Source organism: Puntigrus tetrazona, chromosome 24 (assembly GCF_018831695.1).
Source record: "Puntigrus tetrazona isolate hp1 chromosome 24, ASM1883169v1, whole genome shotgun sequence".
NCBI classification, from domain to species: domain Eukaryota; kingdom Metazoa; phylum Chordata; class Actinopteri; order Cypriniformes; family Cyprinidae; genus Puntigrus; species Puntigrus tetrazona.
The window spans coordinates 13866661-13885931 of record NC_056722.1 but is presented as its reverse complement, the minus strand read 5'-3'; the positions used below and the strand labels follow the sequence as shown (position 1 = coordinate 13885931).

The 19271-nt window shown below is 36.6% G+C and overlaps 1 protein-coding gene across 1 annotated transcript in view; it reads left to right on the top strand.

Moving 5' to 3' along the window:
* eya1 (EYA transcriptional coactivator and phosphatase 1) overlaps window positions 1-19271 on the top strand; it is an 81256-nt gene that overhangs the window by 4434 nt on the left and 57551 nt on the right. Inside the window, exon 3 of the mRNA XM_043226959.1 lies at window positions 4270-4348. The gene's annotated coding sequence lies outside the window, so the exon portion shown is untranslated. The remainder of the gene's footprint in view (window positions 1-4269; window positions 4349-19271) is intronic.

Sequence of the window (19271 nt, the reverse complement as noted above, 5' to 3'; positions counted from 1 at the left end):
AATCAGCTTGCTAACACAGAGCCTATTTTTTTCTTTTTTGGCATGACAGCTTATTGTTAACGTCCAATTTATCCGTCTCCCTCTGCATCTCCCAAAATGACTACTAGGCCTATTTCTTTTGTGGGGCAGTAGGATCCTGGGGGGGATCTTGTTGAAGAGGACCCATTAAACTGTCCTCACCTTTCCACATGGCCTCTGCGCTGGGCTAAAGATTTTAGTTTCCTCTCTGAAGCCACCCTTCGTCGACTGCCGGACTGACTGTGGGTCTGCTGCGTGCATCAATGTGTTGAAGGGGAGCTTTAAGGGCGATGTATTGATCTAGAGAATCAATCGCAGGGAAAGAGAGCAGCAGAGAGACATTATCTTTTAACACCGCAGACACATAGTCGTGATGGGCACTCATCAGGAGTAAAAGAACAGCGTCTAATACATTCACTTGAGAAGACAGAAGAGTTTCCCTCTCATTCTCTTTCTCCTTCCTCTTTCCTTCCCTATTAGTCCCTGGGGCTCAGTTAAGGATCCTATCACTCTATACAGATCACTCCATCCAACACTGCCACCCCATTTCTCTCTCACGCTTGTGTACAGTCCTAAGCTCTTTACATGCATGCTAAAGATGACGCAATATACACGTACAGTAATTTGTTGTATGTATTTTGCAATGCACTCACTCTATTCGGACCCCATTTTGAATGAATTGAATGAAGCTACTAGGAATGCTGTTTAACATGGACTGTGTGTCAAGATTCGACCTGTTCCATGTTTTGTGTCTAAAGATCTTATTCCAACTATTTTCTGTTAGATGCTTATTGACCTGCAGATTCTCTTTAAAGATGCAGTACATATTTCAATGCTTGTTATTCAGTGTATATCCAATGTGTGTGTGCATGCCTTTAGAACATCTGTAATCACAGTAAAAGTGTTGGCTATTCATTTATAATTATTAAATGCACGTAAATTTCACTACCATTGGAAAAATCGGTGTCTGTAAGATTTAAAAACAAATTGCTGGGAGTTAGCAATTTATTCTTATACTAACAAAGACTGCAGTCATCTGATAATGCTGTAAAATTGTGAAATATTATTCTTAAAATAATATAACTTAAAATAATGGTTTTCTATTTTAATATATTGCAAAATGTAGTTTATTCCCGTGATAGCAACGTTGAATTTTCAGTTTAAGTCTTTGGTGTGACGTGATCCTATTATAATTAACAATTTGTGGAAAATAATTGTACTGCTTTTTATAGATTTGGATTCATATTAATTATTTACTACTAAAAATCTAAACTAAAAAAATCTTTTGCAATATTCTAAATGTTTTTACAGTTACCAATTTAATGGTAAACGTTTTGAATGCTAGCATATAATGAGATTTTTTGGAAAGATTCTTTAAGTTGCTTTTAACAGCTTCACTTCAAATACAAAAGCTTGATCCAGAAATCATTTATGTACTATTTTTAGAATCAAATTCTTTTGAGGGAATGATTTTACTCCATCTTGAATGGAAAAGTAAGACTGAGGTATGATAACAACTTTCTTTTTACAGATTTCCAAATCAGTGACAGGTATTGTTTTCAGTTACCTGTCATACTGTAGTTTTTTCAGTTTTAACACTTCTATATTTAAATCCATTTTGCAGATTTATCCCAAAATTGGTCCACAGATTTCATCTGGGCCTGGTCACGAGTCTTTAAATAGTGAAAAACAGCACCTGTATATATCCAGCCCAGTAAATGCCACTGGTTCGGTTCAGCTTCGAACGCAACCCGCTGTTCATATGCAGACTATGATGCACAATTGTCTCGAGACAGCTTGAGTGGATAACCATATGCTGTCACAGAAGACCAACAGAGCCTTGTATTGAGTGCTGAGCTGAGCTGGGAGTTGTGTGGGAGTCTGGGAGTGGGAGGAAGGGGAGAGATGAGGGACGGCTGGGGTGTGGGAGGGCTTGTCAGGGTTTTTCAGGAAGGTTACAAATCAAGGATTTCTGAACCTAGCCTTCTTCTCGGATTCACTCTCTGGAGTGGAAGTGTGTGTGAGAAGAGAGCGCGTTAACCGGGCCGTCCGGCTCTTTATTGAAGCGTCGGTTAAATCAATGGCATATGTGTAGTGTGACTGCCTCGCAGAGCTGTCAGAATCTATGCTGCGCCTTCCAAAACTGGAACTGGTCCATCCAGACACACTCCGTCCACCACAACCAGCGATGGGGTAAACAAACTCACTCCGCAAATGTCAGAGACGTCAAAGGATAAAACGCTGTGGACTGCTCAATAATTACAAGAGATTATGATTGAAGAAAGTGACAAGGATATAGTAGATTTAAACTGTAACCGATTAGCCCGAATGTTTAGAGTAGTTTGTACTAATTGCAAAACCCTTATAGTCTCTCTGCGACTGTAGTTCAATCGTGACACAAGCTAGGAACCAAATCCCATGTGGTATTTCTGCACAATAATGTTGTTTTTTTTTTTACATATTAGGAACCATAAATCTTAACTGTCCTTGAAAGAATGACTCCTTTGAATCAAATCCTTTTAGCTAAAAAACATGGCTTTTATCAGTAGATTTCTGATAAAAGTTTAGTGATTCAACAGCATATAGTATGCTGTTGAATCACCAATTTCATATAGGACCTATTTTAACCCAACAATCATGTTGTCATTTGTAGTATTATTTATTTGCGCCTGATAGAGGTTGTTGGTAATCTGTAATATGTTCAGTTACGTCCTAAATGTTCTCTAATCTTTTTAACTCCATAGACGACGCACTCAGTGTAATGAGGACGATTTGTACTTTTGGTTTGCCAATTTATGTCTCGATGGATTGATTACTGTTTTGGGAGATAGGCGGATGAATCTTGTTTATGCAATGACAAATAGGACACAAATTAAATTTTTGCGTTTTTCTTGAATCATGATTAGATCAGAATGAAATATAGCCCTTGATGGTTTTTGCATCTTATGACGATGATTTCGTTAATTGCATAAAAGCTGATATTTTTTTTTTTTTGGTGTGCGGTGCATATTTGGATGAAACGGTCTTAATGGTGTTCAATTAGTTCCACAAGGCTTTCCTCGATGGATAGGCCTCCAGCTTGATTGCATTGAACGGTGGGTATTTCCTGTGTTTAAACCCACATATGGATCGAGTAAGGCAGTGACTGTGGGACTACCGTTTCTCTCCACTACATCTTCATTTCTTGTTAAACCCCCCTCAAAAATCTGCAGTACCAGGTCGGCTATCCAAAGGTTGAGGAGGTTTTGGCCTGGGCCATTGGAGGATAAAGCCAATGCAAATTTCAAGAGGCACGCACGGCTCAGTGCAGTTTATTTCCCATGATTCCTCACTGTATGAGTCTCTTGGCCACACCTACTGACCTATGGCTTGGAGGCATATTTGTACCTTTACTTTTACATTAGCTTATCCCGCTTTGAAAAATGCATGTGACACATGAAAGGGTCTTTTTGAAATCCTCCTCATGCATCCAGAAGCGTCACAATCAAGTTTGTTCCACAGCATGTGCTGGCGTTGAGTTTTATGACTGGATTCATTTCATCTCCATCAAGCTGAGTACTGTGTCTATCCCATGAGTCAGTAGTCTAAGAACAGCCCACCATAAAATTAGCTGGAACCAGAACTGGTCTAATGACTAAACATGATGGTACATGCCATGATTTTTCTTTTTCTTTTTTTTGCAAAAGGCAATATATATATGTATACTTTTTTTTTTTTTTGTACTGAGAGAGGTGAACATGACGTGTTTGGTAACACTTTGGCCGCAATTCACCTGTAGGTTTTGTGATTCTAGGTGGATCATATTTACATTGTTTTTCCTGTGTTGTACACACATAATGCAAATGCCTTGGCAGAGTGAAATGAGAGATTGAGGGTGCGTTGTGGAGACATTTGGGTTGTGCAAACCTCACTGAGTAGTTAAACATGATTTACACATGCGCTGGCCCTCTATTGTTTAATTCCATCTAATGTTACAAAACTTGTTGATGTCGGTTGATTTGTTTCAGAAGATTATTCATTTTCTACTTGCTATGTGTATATTATTCACAGCAGATGAGTGAGTGTTTTTAAGGTATTAAAAAAAAAGTTAGCATTGTTTGAAGGAACAAATATAAATCGGCTTTTGGGTCGTCGTGCCACATTTCTGTTGGCATGAAGACAATATGGGATGCTGTTTGCTAAGGGTTGAGTCTATGAACATTGGCAGTCAACGCCTGGCTGACTTTTTCATCACTTTATTGTTGTAAACAGGAACAAAGGTGATTGTGAGGGTCAAACACAGTTCACTGCTGACTTACCAAGACTTCCTGTGCTGGAGATCATCTCTCAGGTAAGTTCTCAATGATTTGCATTGTCTATTTAGTTGTATTTACATATAGGCATTTGCATATATATATATATATATATATATATATATATATATATATATATATAGTACACACACAGTGGGGAATACAATGAGATTAGATTAATCTGTTTTAAAAATTTATTTGAAAAAAAAAGTGTGGCTATATTAACTGTGTAAACAATTAAAAAACATATATCTCTTCGTAAAAAACTTGCATACTCTGAGAAACGTTTCTCAAAAAACTTTTGTGTCCCCCCCAAGAGCCTTTATGATTAAAATATGAGGTGGGAGGAAAAACTATATTTCAGTGCTTTTGAAACCAAATGCAAAGTTTCTGGGGGGAACACAATACTTCTGCGAATAGAGAACGAATTTTGCTGGTGTATTGCAGCATTAATATTTGGTCAGGGTTTGCTGCTCATTATTTTTCAGTATGGTCCTTGATTAGGTCTGAATCGAAGCACGTTTTCTTCTGTTTTTCCCTTACCTGTGAAAAGTATTTACTTTGGCTCTCAACCCTTACACCACATCTCAAAACCCAAGCTAACAGACTATTTGGATAGGCAAAGCAGCTTATTAACATTTCTCAGTGAACCTCAACCGTCCAAAAGTTCTGCGTTACCTTTTTTAGCACATTCCTTACATATGAATTACGTGCTCAGCACTTGGGCCACCTCTACAATTGTTGAAATGTGTTACTGCTTAGGATATAGGGTTACATTTTAATTATGCATTTATTTATTTCTTTCATCTGCTGTTTTTTTTTTAGCTTCTTATTGCGTACTTGTTGCACGCTCTTATATTCTTGCATTAGAAAGAACATTCAGATATTATCACTGCATACCGTTATTATTAATATTTGCCTGCCTCTGCCTGTATCTCGCATTCCATCTTGTGATAGTACAACCGCAAGCGCGCAAGTCTTCACTTCACTGCTTTAGTATGATAAATGTCATGCTTGATGATGTAAAATAACAGACGCCGAGCACAAGCAGCGCCGATACGACAAGCTAATTACTAATGAAGTTTATTTCCTCCCTTTTCTGTACGGAAAGCAAACATTTTTTTTTCTCCAGGTGCTTGTTATTTCATACGTTCGGAAATATGATAGGACTCTAATTCAAAACACTTGCCGCGTTGTCTGATTGGTTATGGTAATTGCTCTTGTTTAGCCACAATAACTCGGGACTTTGTGCTGCAAATGCAAACAAAGTCACAAAAAACAGATGTCGTTTTAGATCCCCAAATTATAAAATGAAAAATGCATGTTAAAAAATAAGCTGTTGCCAGTACCGGCCGTTTCCACTGAAACAATAAAACAAATAGCTATAACATCATTATATTTTTACAGTTTAATATAAATCAAAAGTTATAGACACGCTGAGACCAAAAAGCGTCGAGTCCGTTTAAGTAGCGGTCAGAGCATTGGGCGAGATGAAGGGACCTCCTCCTGTCAGTTTTACTTCCTCCTGCTCTCCTCTCCTAGAAGAGACCTGATACAGCTGCAGGAAACCGCCAATAAGAGCCCTATCAGATCGACAAGGACGAGGGAAAAGACATGAAAGGAAATTCTTATCCTTTTTCTCTTCCACTTGGCCGTTTCGTCCCCCTTCGCTCTCCCGTTCAGGCTTTGACACGTCTGTATATCAACACGCCGCAGTGGCATATAGGAGAAGTGTAAACTCTGAGGCCCACGAGCGATTTAAACACAGTAGATCGGTCATCTAACACTCGAGAACGCTCTGCAATCGGATCCCAGAACATCCCTGAGAACATGAAAACATGCTCGTTGATCACATCAATAACACAGTTATTGATCACAGAGTTCAGACTAATCAAATCGAGCGCTGGTTTGTTTGAAGTTAAATACGGGCTGCTGCGCTATTTAACTGTTCCGCTTTTGGACTTTTGTGCAGGCCGCCCACTCAAACGTACGTGGAGGGAAAGTGTTATTTGTATTGTTAAATTTACATTAAGCCCATTTTAATTGCATCAGCCGCTAAACAGATCTCACAATAATGGCCCTAACCGAGAAAATTGCGATCATCTGTGGAAGGGCCTGCAGTATAATGGACAAACCCAATTAATCTAATCTTGTTGTGTTCCATTATGGCTGCACTTTATCATTTCAACAGATGGAGCACGAAGAAATTAAGAACGCGCTCCTGCCAAAGCAGGGCTCGCTCGCAGACGCTTTTCTCTCTGATGGTACCGCGTTTCGCGCCTGACGCGGCCTGTATATCCTCCTAAAGAAGCGATCCTCTTACACATGAAGAATGCTGTTTTAACCGATTCTCGACAAGAGATTAATCGAAGAAAACTTTCAGTTGGAGAAGGCAAGTGGGATAGATTAACAGTTTTACGTCCGCAATAGAGTTGACTGGAACTTGGAGGGTTAAAGGCAGGTCATTTCGAGCAGCGAGATTTCTAAAGCTCCGCTGTAACCGATGAGGTCAATTCAAGTCGTAGTGTTCACGTCTGAAGATAAACAATTTTGTCCTGGTTTGAGCGTTGACGGGAACACAAAACAATGATGGATGCGTGTGGACGGAATTCAAGTTTGGGGCTCATGAGTTTGTTTCTTCCGATTCTATTTTCCAGTGGTTAAATATTTAATTTGGACAAATGACAGAGATATAGAAAGTGCACAAGAATAGCTCGGTTTAGAGGCAGTTGGTAGTAGGATGCAAAATGCTTTAAAGGAACTTCCTCTAGGGGGCACATTACATTCAGTATTAAAGTCCAGTTTAAGGGTGAAGGTAACCCTGCAGTATGTTCTGCTATTTTATCATCTTATTTATTTATTTATTGGGTTTTTTTTTCCCAAGGTAGTGTTTTTAGTAGTTGTAATGACCGGTTCTGTTTAATCTTTCATATGTAAAATTGCGTTTTATTACTTTTGTGTGGGAAAGAGTAACCAAGAAATATCCGTCTGGTCTTTTTTTTTCCAAGGCCTTACACATGCAGATAAGTTAAAATTGGTTCACTGAACTCAATTTCATGTGGCTTTTACCGAATTACTGTACGATTAGCAGATTTTAATTAAGTCAAATAAAAGGTTAATTAGTCTATAATAGCACACGTGCGTAAAGATAAAGATGCTGCCTTGAGTAATAAGTAAATTAATGATTAAGAAACAAATATTTCAACTTGAGTGCTTTAATTCTATTTTGCTTGTTAAGAAACTGATTTTATAAAGCGCAAATGAGACTAATAAAGATTTTGATCTTGCGGATCACAACTAGTAATACACTGTTCCTTGAGGGAAAACAGATCTGCAATGTTATTTAAATACTCCTCAAATAAATATTTTTTCAGCAGATCGTTTTCCCTAAAGCAACATATTCTCTCCATTACATTGTCTATCCCTAAATAATAACTGTTGAGGTCTTTCCAGGCATCATCATAAAGTATCTATCTGCAAATAGAAAAGATTACAAAAGTCTTCAATATTAAAGCATGTTTTTTTGCCAGCTCCGATGAGCAAAACACTAAACAGATAGCAAGAGTTTGCATCTTATTTTAATACTGAGGTATGGTTTTTGCATTTTTTTTTAATAAATTAAGATGCAGTGTAAATACAAAGTTAATTCAGGTGTAATAACAATATGTACACACTATAGGGTTAAGATTTAGGGTTTGATTTATGGTTATTTGCTTGCAATTATGTATAGTTTACTGTTATTTGTAAGTAAATATGACATGTTTGACAAGAACACAAAAAGGTATATAAAAGGTATTCGGTTAGTTTTTAGAAAAGTAATAATAATAAGCTAAACAATATCATGGATCTGCAATTTAGTTTTATTTCCTTCTTTCAGTGTACTTTTATATTTCACTTAACAAATGCACTTTTTATTTTAACAGGTTTAATGTTTGACATTATGCATTTAGATGGCATGTACGTAATGTAAGCGTGCCTTTAATGTAAGCGTTTTATTCACTTATAGTGGGTAAAGCAGCAGTTACGATAGCACATTCTCTTAGACTAACATAGCATATGAAGATTGTATCGAGAGCTGTATCGGTTGAACTGAACATGTTTTAGGCCACTGTAACAGTGGTCGTTGGGTTTGGTCTCACTGTAGCGTGTGTGGTTGACACACTAGCCCTCCCTCTGGTTAGACTCGTAGCGTCATCAGCGCTCTGTGGTCTCATTACCCAGCTGGTGTCATTACGCTGAGCTCAAGGTTGAGCTGCAGTAGAAGTGAATATGTGGAGTAATTTATATCCTAACCGAAAGGCCTGGTATTATACTCGATCGAGTTCAATAAATTAGTCATTTTACTGTTTTGGTTTGTCTGGTAATACAAATGTCAGGCAAAACAAAATTCATAGACTTCACTCATGCCACTGGCGAAGAGCACAGTTAACTGTTATTGAGAAATGCATATTAGAAAGATAAGGATTTTAAATGCAAGGGGTTGCCAGTGTGTAATGTCATGCAGTTTTTGGGCTAAACAACAAGTATGTTTTCCAAAATGGCATTTGTGGATAAACCATCCAATTATTTGGGGTAAGTTAAAAAATGGAAATGGCAGCAAAATTTCTTTTTTTTTCTTTTTGAATGTTAGAGTTGAAGAAAAAAAATCTTACCTTTCAAAGAAAGATTTTTCACACAAAAATGGATATCGAAAGATTGCTTTCTTTTTTTATAATCTTTTTATAACATACACACTTAAATCTGACTTTTTAACGACATGAAGTATTCTCAACATTACAACTTTTTTCTGACTGGTTTACATATATCTTTCAGAAAATATGCAGAACTTTGAGTAACTTTTATTTATTTTGAGAAGTCATATTTTGTTCGCCCAGTTTAAATAGATTTCAAACATTCTGAAATGATACATTTTACCTAGATTTAAGTACAACCATCTTGCCCTGAATAAATAAATAAAATATAATATATATAAAATATAATAAATAAAACATTGTTAATCAATCATTAATCTTGTCATGTTCATATATAAAGTATATAACAATTATTGGTGTATGTTTTCCAAGAAAACGCTAATCTTTCTACCAAAAAAACCCAAAACATTTATTTAAATGACTTTTCATTGCTTCTTAATTAATTGTGAAATTTATCAATTTCTGTATGAAAAAAGTTTCTTCACCATTTTTTCAGTGTAACGAGTAATAAATGAGTGTAACCGCTCATTTATTATGTCCTGTTGCGCAAGACACAGTCACACGCTAGAATAATCTCCATAAGAACTTCATTACAACGCAGCTTCAGTTCTGTGTCTATTAATGCACGCCCAGTTAAATTTAGATTTAACCCAATTCCAACCGTAATTTACAACTGCAGGCCTTTATCTGCATTATGGACCATTACGTTACATTATCATTAAGGCTAATATATGGTGTTATTCTCAAACGGTGTGTAGTTTCGTGTTGCGGCGCGATACACTTCAAGCACTCAGAGTGGTAACTGCACCAATTCCAAGACCCACAAAGCATTTCATCAAATGAATTATCCCAAATCAAAATGTGTTTTGGTACTACTTTGAAGTTTCTTCTTTTTCCGCTTTTACTGGCTAGCTGTGTTCTTTCTTTCAGAGCAGTGTCCTTGGGCAGCCTTTCATGTACTGTGAAAATAGCATGCTCCATTTATCTTGAATTGTCTTCATGTGTTGGCTGAGGTCTAGGCCTCCGCTCTTTAAGACCTCTGCTCTAAGTCTGCGGCTTTGCGTCTGAGTCAATGTTATGAAGACATTTTCATCAACTTCTGTCGTCGAGAACTGATAGAATTCAGACTTTTGAGTGAGTATCGCCGATGTGAGCGCGTTAACGGCACGATACGGTACTCAGTTGTTTTGTGAACAACTTTTATAAAACCGGTGTTTGATTGCTCCTGGCACGTATACCTGTGAGGTGCTTATTGCGATTGGATGTTTTTCCAGTGATGTTTTCTGCGTTTTTGAGGTGAGGTCAGAAACTCGATCTCCATTACATGTGCTGGTGTCCTAACAGTACTATAAAAGTAAAGAAAAAGACAACGTGCGTTTCAATATTGTGTTATATCAAGTCACGTTGCTGTCCGTGCCACCTTCCTTCACTGGTGTTTTCTTTCCATCTTTCCGTCTCTGTTGTTTCAGTGAGACTAATTTGCTGTCAGACATGCGGTGCTTTCGCAATAGCAGGCAGACTCCAGAAATTAATTTATCCAAATAACCAAGCCCTCCTGGGCCATTGAGAAGGGGACACAGAAATGGCCTAAGAAGGCAAAGCCCCCTTTTGAAGTCTGGAATGTTTTGACTGACTTAAAACAGGCAACTGGAATGAACAGATCATTTTCACTGACCCTTGGGATTTTTAACTATTTTCATACACTACGGACAAAACAAAGAGCGAATGCCTTTACTGATATGTGTGCAGTTGGCAATCAAACGGCAATGAGAGAAATGTGAAATTGATTTTGAGCGAAGAGTTGGAATATTTTGTGGGTTTGGTCAACAAAAAGTGTTTTGCATGGGGACATGAAAAGGTCTTGGTAAAATTTCGATGGAAATCTCCAATTTGCCGCAGTTTAGAAAATGTACCATTGAGAAGCGATTACTGGGATTAGAATAACATGGGTTGAATTGGGTCAAAATAATCAAGAACGATATCCTGATTGGCGGTGGAAATTATAATCACCTTTTAACTTGATTATTTATTCGTGTAAAGTACTAATAATTCACTATTTTTACATTCAACAATGCGTTGTGTTTCTGTGGGTCATACTTTTCCATTTTATGGTCTTAAAGTGAAGCAGAAAGAGTTAAATTCATGAAGTTGTGCCAATAAATAAAAGTTTTCTTATAAATATTTATATCTTTCATATTCACATTTCTGAGCACGTATTTGTTCATGCTTTTCTAAACATAAGTAAAGACTTAATTTTGATCAAGTAAATGTATCTTAACGTAGGAGTCTAGACATCTCTGCTGTAAAACAGGACAAAAATACAGTGGAAGCACATCACTCTCTGCGGGTACAGTAAAAGTTATAGTTATTTTTATATTCTAGCTGTTTGTATATTATTATATATGCTAGAGTTAGCTTTTTTGCCCCCTAAAGAAAATATCAAGTTTCAGTTTATTCCTTACATTTTCTTTACTTGGTCTCAAAAAGGACTCAAGATCAAAGTCTTAAAAGTACCTTCATTAAACCCAGGTTAATTATATAACATATGGTCTTAAAATTAGTACTTCTCTTTTATTTTGAGTTTACCTGCTTGGTAAAATTCACAAACACCGCATTCGCAATCTTTTGTCGTTTTGGTATTAAAAATGTAATTGAACGTAGTAAAAAGACTACATTTCTCATTGAAACAAATAGCTGGTTTAACTTTATGTTTGGATGTATTCACGCACATCACTCAATGTTAATCACGCTCAGCAACGTATAAAGGCATATTTTCTAAATGCATTCATTTATTATTTTATGCAACAAAATTAGTTGGCAGCAACGAAATAACAATGAATGTCATGTTAATAAATCACCCCTATTAAAACTCGCGTACATGACAATTATTGGCGAAGCGGTTTAAACAAGCCTGAAGGAAAAAACACAGAAAAACAGGCAGCCTCGGGTTAGGGGCACTTAAGTTTCCACCTTAATAAATAATTCACTACTCCACTGTCATGAGTTGCAGTGGGTTGAAATCCCTAATGACAGCTTTTTATAACCTATGACTCAGCTGGCCATTATGCTCCTGACATCTCAACACAGACCACATCCCTTCAGCCGGATCGCTGTTCTCTGTCTCTCTCTTCCACAGCTCCTGATTCTTGAGTGCATCGATGAATTAGCTAAGCGTTCTCCTCGCTTTATGAACTGAGTGTTGCGAACACTTTTGGCCATTAATGCAGTGAATGATTAAGATGGATGTTTACAGGTTATGAACGCCCTGGCTGAGGTTTCAGCTTTATTTCTGCTCTGAAACCTGGGATTTTTATAAACTGATTATACGATATTAAGTCACTTGTTTTAATCTGCAACGGAAAAGCAAATGCTCAGTCTTGATCAAGCAAATGAACTCTCGGAAATGAACACAGTTACTCATCATGGGCAAATTATCATGCGCAACTAGCTCATGCAGTACCTTTTGAACTTTAGCTTTTTTATCTATCTATCTATCTATCTATCTATCTATCTATCTATCTATCTATCTATCTATCTATCTATCTATCTATCTATCTATCTATCTATCATCCAGTATTGATGTTTGCCTGTTTATTTATTTACGGTGCTCCTCATTTATTACCGTCATCGATTGTTTATGACCGTCATGTCAATTCTGTCCAGTTTCAAAACAGCAAAAAGGAAACAGTGTCTTTTTTTTAGTTAAAATGCTTCTATTATAGATGTTTGCAAAGTTTTAAGTCTTAAAGTGTACCTGTAACGTTGTCGTCTCTCAAAAGAAAGAGTCAGCTCTGAATCATTGAAACGAGTCGTTTTTAACAAACGAATCCCAGGTCGTTTCATGAACGTCACGAAACATTAGCATATCGTACGCCCACTTGTTGCTCACGCAGATCTGGGAAAACCTGATTTTTGCGTTGGTCCGAATGAAAATGAAAAATTCGTTCCTTGCCGCTAGGTACCGCTGTTGGAGGGATAAAAGCTCCCAAACACTGCTTTAAATGACATCAACCAATCAGCGCAGAATTAGCATCACAACATATAGAACGTCTTTACGATCACTCTGTAGTTTTTCAAAACATGAAGGAAAAAATATATTGCAAAAGATAAAAATGAAAAAACAAACAAACCTGAAATATCTTTTTTTGTTCTTTATGTATTACTGTCATCCAGTGTTTTTTTTTATGATTTTCCTTCTGTTCTCTCAAACTGAGAAAATAAGACTTAAATTAAAATGGTCAGTATTTTCTTGTAAAAATGTCAAGATCCATTTGAACCAAAACAATGAATTGATCTGAAGTCACGTCACAATTAGAATATTTAGATACCTAAGATTAAAATGATTTCATTTTGTAAAGCTGTTTTAGTATTTGATCTACTGTATTAAGACTTTATATGATGGAGACATGAAAAGAACTCTTTTACCTACAGTTCTGTGAAGACGAAGTCGATGAGAGCTGAGGATAAAAACCTCCTTAAACAGGTAAGCGTCAATCTTTTCTCTGCTTTCCATTTTGCCACAAAGCCGTTTCACTCCCCCCAGCGTCTAATTTCTATTTTATAAATCTCAGCGTAAATAATGAATTAGATTAAATATAGTGCAGTTCACGGCACAGTAACCTGATGTTACTGATCGCTGAAAGTTTTTCGCCCCTTCTAAGCGTAAAGCAGTAATTGACTATAAAAAGAACAAATAACTCGCAGCTTTATTGAGTCATTCCCACGAGTTAACCCTAGGATATAAATCTTGCGGTGGTGATTAAGCTTTTGACAATAGAGTTAGCACAGCGTAGCAGACAAGGGCAAGTAGGCCTGCAGAGTAATTTACTGTACGCTTTGCAGGTGTGGTCTCCTACCGAGCCGGAGACCACCGCAGGAACTTACCAAAGCGTTCGCCGGAGCACAGCACTTGAGGGAGACGTCTACGGTGAAAGCAATCACGGCTACCGTGCCTCGCTTCTGGCCACTACTGATTTTATCCAGTTCGTAATTATCTTGAATTATGTAAAAAGAGAGATTGATGACTATTTTTTCAGCGTTTTATTGTTGACCTTTTTACGTCACTGCAGACCTTTTTCCCTCGCCGCTAACTATTAATTATGAAATACTGTAGGTCTCGCCCATTTCGTTTTACAGCCTCTTCCTGTTAAACTTGGTGTGAAGGGCTGCTGTTTTTAAATAGGTGCGTAAAGTCAATGTGGATATAGTGCCCCCAGCCTCCAATCTCATGCCCATTATGTCATGTGTTTTTTGGGGCCTTTTTTGTGCTCATGCAGTCCTGCTGTTATTTCTCTACTTGCACTTCTTTTCATGTTGCAGATTGGTCAAAGTGTTCAGCAATTGTTGGTGGCGGAGGGTGTTTTTGCTTCGCTTTAAATGCGTCTTTGGTTATCTTTTGTAATTGCAATGTTGATTATTTGTAAAAAGCTCTCTAATGGAACGTGTTATTGCAGCGTAATCAATAACTAAATATTAAGTATTCCAATTTTAAGATATCTTTACATTTAGATGAAACTTAAGAGGCAGAAATATTGTCTTGGCAGGTAAATGTAATAAGTTAAAGAACTAAAATCATTAATTGTAAACAAACGGAACTAATAAGACTAAAATTGAAAATTTATTAAAAGGGGGAAAAAATTTATTTTAACTAATTTTACTATGTATATCTAAATATGTGTAAATATATATATATATATATATATATATATATATATGTGTGTGTAATTGGAAAATCTGAAACAAACATAAACATTTTAATAAAACAAAAATTCAAACATAACAGAAAATGAAACTAAAATGTTAATATTTAACTAGTAATAATGATAATAAATTGTACTGCTTAGCAAAAAAGAGAAATGTTGCCTTGACAACTGAAATTAGTAGAAAAAAATTGATATAAAACTAAATCAGTTTTTTTATCATTTAAACAGAAAGCAGACAATAAATAAAATATGATAAATGTCATAATAAAAATGTTTAAATTGGGAACTAATCCAAATCAGAAATAAAATTAAACTATAACAGAACTAAACTGAAATTGAAAGTTTATAATATTATTGATGAAACAAAATCAAATGACAAAATAATGCAAATGAAACAAAATTGTACTTAAACGTAATCACATGAAGTGTATGTTTTACAGAAAAATATAATTTCAGTTTTACTACTTTAAAATTTCACACTTATGTACCATTTTGTAATTGTTCAGCAAAATTTCCTAGAAATTTAGAGTGAAAATTATGTTTGCACCAAGTTTGTTTGTTTTTTTTTGGCTTTTTTTCCAGTGTGGTATTATGGCGCACACAATCCGTGGATGCACATTGTCTATTTTCAGATTTCCCTATCTGCAGAATTCTGAAGCTTTTCCACTGCAATTAAAGAGGGAAATATGAGTATAGTCTGCAGATTCAGTGTGGGCCTGCCAATAAGAGCGTCAGGAAGCACACTACCCCCTCTGCTGGCCCCCGGGGCCTTTCGTGAAGCAGTCACCTCGTACAGATGAATATATCGCTGGAGGTAGAGCAGGGATTGTTTCCCTGTATGTCACGGGCTTATCGGCTGCTTGTTTAGGTCACATCATTTGCTATCCTGCTGAGACCTCTGGAATAACTTACGCAGCCCTGATCCCTACTGTCAGCACCTCTCTCAAAGTGTGAAGTGATTTCACCAAGGACTCTCTCTGCTGGAAACGGCTGTGTTTCTCTTTACGTTCAGCCTTTAAAACAGGAGCTCGCCCAAAATAATAAATGTCATTTCCATCAGATATGAGGTTTTCGGGCAAACGGCGGACAAACAAAATATGGGTACATTGAAGTCAGCACCTGGAAGAGAATGAGTTAGTGCAGTGCGCTTAATTGTTACCACTTGAAGTTGTAAAGCTGTGGATTTTATGAATGTGTTTTAAACTAAGTTGATGCAATATTTGAGCTTGGCCCTTGTTCCAATAACGATCAAAATTGGGATTTTGTGAGCTACGTTTAACGGAAGATCAATGTCTACGACTTCATGTTTATGGGTTGTTATGAAGTTCGCTTAAAAAAAGTGAAAATGCCACATTAGCTATAGATGCTATTTACTAAATAGAATAATCGGAACTGGATTGCATTTACGCTGAACGTAGCGCACGTTATGATGGATGATGGAGGTTTACACTGTGTAAAAAAAGCAGCATCTTCTTTGCAGTAAGTGTAAAAAGTAGACGCTGTTAAAGGGTTAGTTCATCCCAAATCTATCATTAATGACCCTCACGTCGTCCACAAATGAAGACATTTTTGAGGAAATCCGAGAGCCATTTTACTCTCCATAGACAGCAACAGAAATGTTCCCAGGTCCAGAAACGTAACGTTAGTAAATACATCACTAAAACAGTCCAAAAAAAGTATTGTCGTAGCATCGTACGCACAGAGGTATTTACTTACGTTTCTGGAGCTGGGAACATTTCAGTTTTCATGTTTCAGACAACATGTGAGTAATTAATGACAGAATTTACATTTCTGTACTAACCTGTACTTATACATGGGAAAAAAAGCAGATATTTGTACCTCAGTATTGTAGTACAGTATAAAACTCTATGCCATAAAACAGATAAGCCTGATAAACACTGTTACTTCAATTAATATTTACTTAAAATAAATTATTAAATAAATTATTCAAATTTTAATTATTTAAAAAAAAAAGTGGACTTAGTGATTTGGTGGCCCTAAGCATATTTTTAAGCCTAACCCTTATTTTGCCCGCTTGCTCTTATTGTTTATTTATCCCTTCACAACCAGTAATTAGTGAACCTGACGCTGTTTTAAATCCATATTCTAAAAAATCTCGCTTTCGTCCATTAATTGTAAATAATAAATTGTTTCAGTGGACATGAAATTATCCCATGCAGCTCGTTCCATATTCCAAGTGTTCTGAAGGCAGATGGTAGGGTTCGACCGAGAAACAAAATAGAAAATGTAATCTAAGCAATTCTATTATTAAGTGAAAATCTCTGTTCTGAGACAGACATATAGTATTGTGCTGCCTAGAATTTGCCCTCCTTCAAGCTCTCTATTGAATCTCTTATTTGCATCACATCTACACTTTGTTATAACAAGAGGATTTCCAAACTTGCAGAACTCTGCATTTGACAAAAAAAATTGGCATTTCGGCAGTGATTGGATTCTAACTTAAACACTTCTGGTTTTTGCGTTCGAGAAATGAAACGGTAGCCTATGTCTGTGATTGGCTACGTAGGCAGATAGGCCTATCAGGTGGGGCCCCTTGATTCCCCGGGGCCCTGCTTACCGATGTCATGTGATAGGAAAAGAGAGAAGAACGAGTTCAGCAAAAGATGGATTAAAACTCAGGTCGATTGCCTCAAAATTTACTGCCATTTTTTTATTTGTTGTCTATTCCAACCAGAGATTAGTTGGTGGAGCTCGTGTACGTTAGTGATGGGAGAAATGAACCTTTTAAACATTTGAATCAACTGAAACAATTACTCAGCAAAAGGTAAAAACCATAGACGTTAGTTCAGTGGCTCACTTGAAATATTGAAATTGTGCAATGCTTCGAAACAGTTTACTAGTTTACTTAAATCGCGTGCAGTTTAATGCGTTCGCGAAACCATTGTTTCGAAACGAAGGTTTCGAAGCTTTATAAAGCAGTGCTTTGAAAGTACCCATCACTAGCGTAAATAGCCATTAAAACATTAAATATGTCATTATTTTCAGTTTTCCATCATTACAAATTCATGCATGCATTGACCTCTGAATCTCACAACAAGGAGGATCTCTCGTACGTTTTGCATCCTAACCGTGTTCTCATTAGCGCTCAAATCGGGCAAAGACCCGTTACTGCTGCGCCCTGATGTTGAGTGACATGGGCAGAGTCCGTTTATCTCTTATGTAAGCCCTCTAACCACACTCACAAACTTAGAGTGGCTGTTGCTGCCTGGAATCAGGACCAAAGGCAGCGGTTCAGAAGTTCACTTTTTGAAAGCCAGCCGGAACTGTTTAGGGGCGATGACGTTTTCCAGGAACAGGTGGTCTAAGTGACATGATTTTGGCCCAGTGCTGCGACCCTGCGATTTTACAACGCCGTCGTGTTGCCAGAAATCAATTCATATGGATACTCTGATATTAGAAGACTTGCCAAAGCGTGCTTTTATCGAGAGAACAAAAAGGGGGAATAACTCCCAAAGTTGCACTTCCTCCGCTTTAGACCCGTCTTGAAAACGCTTTGGCTGTGAAAACTATTTATGATCGTACACTGTTAACTACTGGCACATACACTTTGGACTGGAATGCCATTCAGAATGCAGAAAATATATTTAGTTCTCACCAACAGACAGCAAAAGGCACCACTGGGTCTAGCTCAACACGAGAACAGTTATTTTTACCACAGTATGGACTTTCAATTATGGTAATGTGTTTTCTAGCCCCTTCAAGAACACTTGGAGCAATTAATGTCGCTCCATTTGCTGAAATGAAATATGACATTTTCTGACAGATACAGATGTAACTGCTGCATTTTGTCAACCTAAATTAAGATCGTTTTTATAATATTATATAATATGTATTAATATTTGCAAATTGTAGATAAAATGAACCCATTCTTATGTAAATGTACAATACTGTTTAAGTTACTGTGTACATTTTGGCTTTATTTTTGAATGAAATTAATTGTTTTATGGAGCATGAATGCATTAAATTGAGCAGCAGTGACAGTAAATGCATAATGTTAAAAAATATGTCTATTCAAAGTTATTTAGACATTTCTGTTCATCAAGGAATTCTCAGTTTTCACAAAAATATTAAGAATATTAAGTCTATTCAAAATTGATAATAATAATAAAAATGTTTCTTGAGCATCAAACCGGCACATTAGAATTATTTCGGAAGCATGAAGCGACATTAAGCTTGAAGTAACGACTAAGGAATATTCAGCTCCGCATTACAGGAATAAATTACATTTTAAGATGCATTAAAAAGTAAACGGTTATTTTAATATTTTAGACTATTATTTTTTAATGAGATAAATCTTCATTGAACGGAGACAGATCAAGAAACCGAAAGTAAGTGGAAATAACCGAATTCTGATTGGATGAGCAACATTTGAAGCTGTCGCAAAATAAAAAAATAAATTTAAATAAATTAATAATAAGCTAATAATCGAGGTTCTTCATTACAGTGATTTTACCACAATTAAAAGGTTCAAATCACTGTAATATACAGCCGTTTGTGGTTTGTTGCATTATTCTCATTATATCTGCCACTGTTCCTTATTTGAGCTT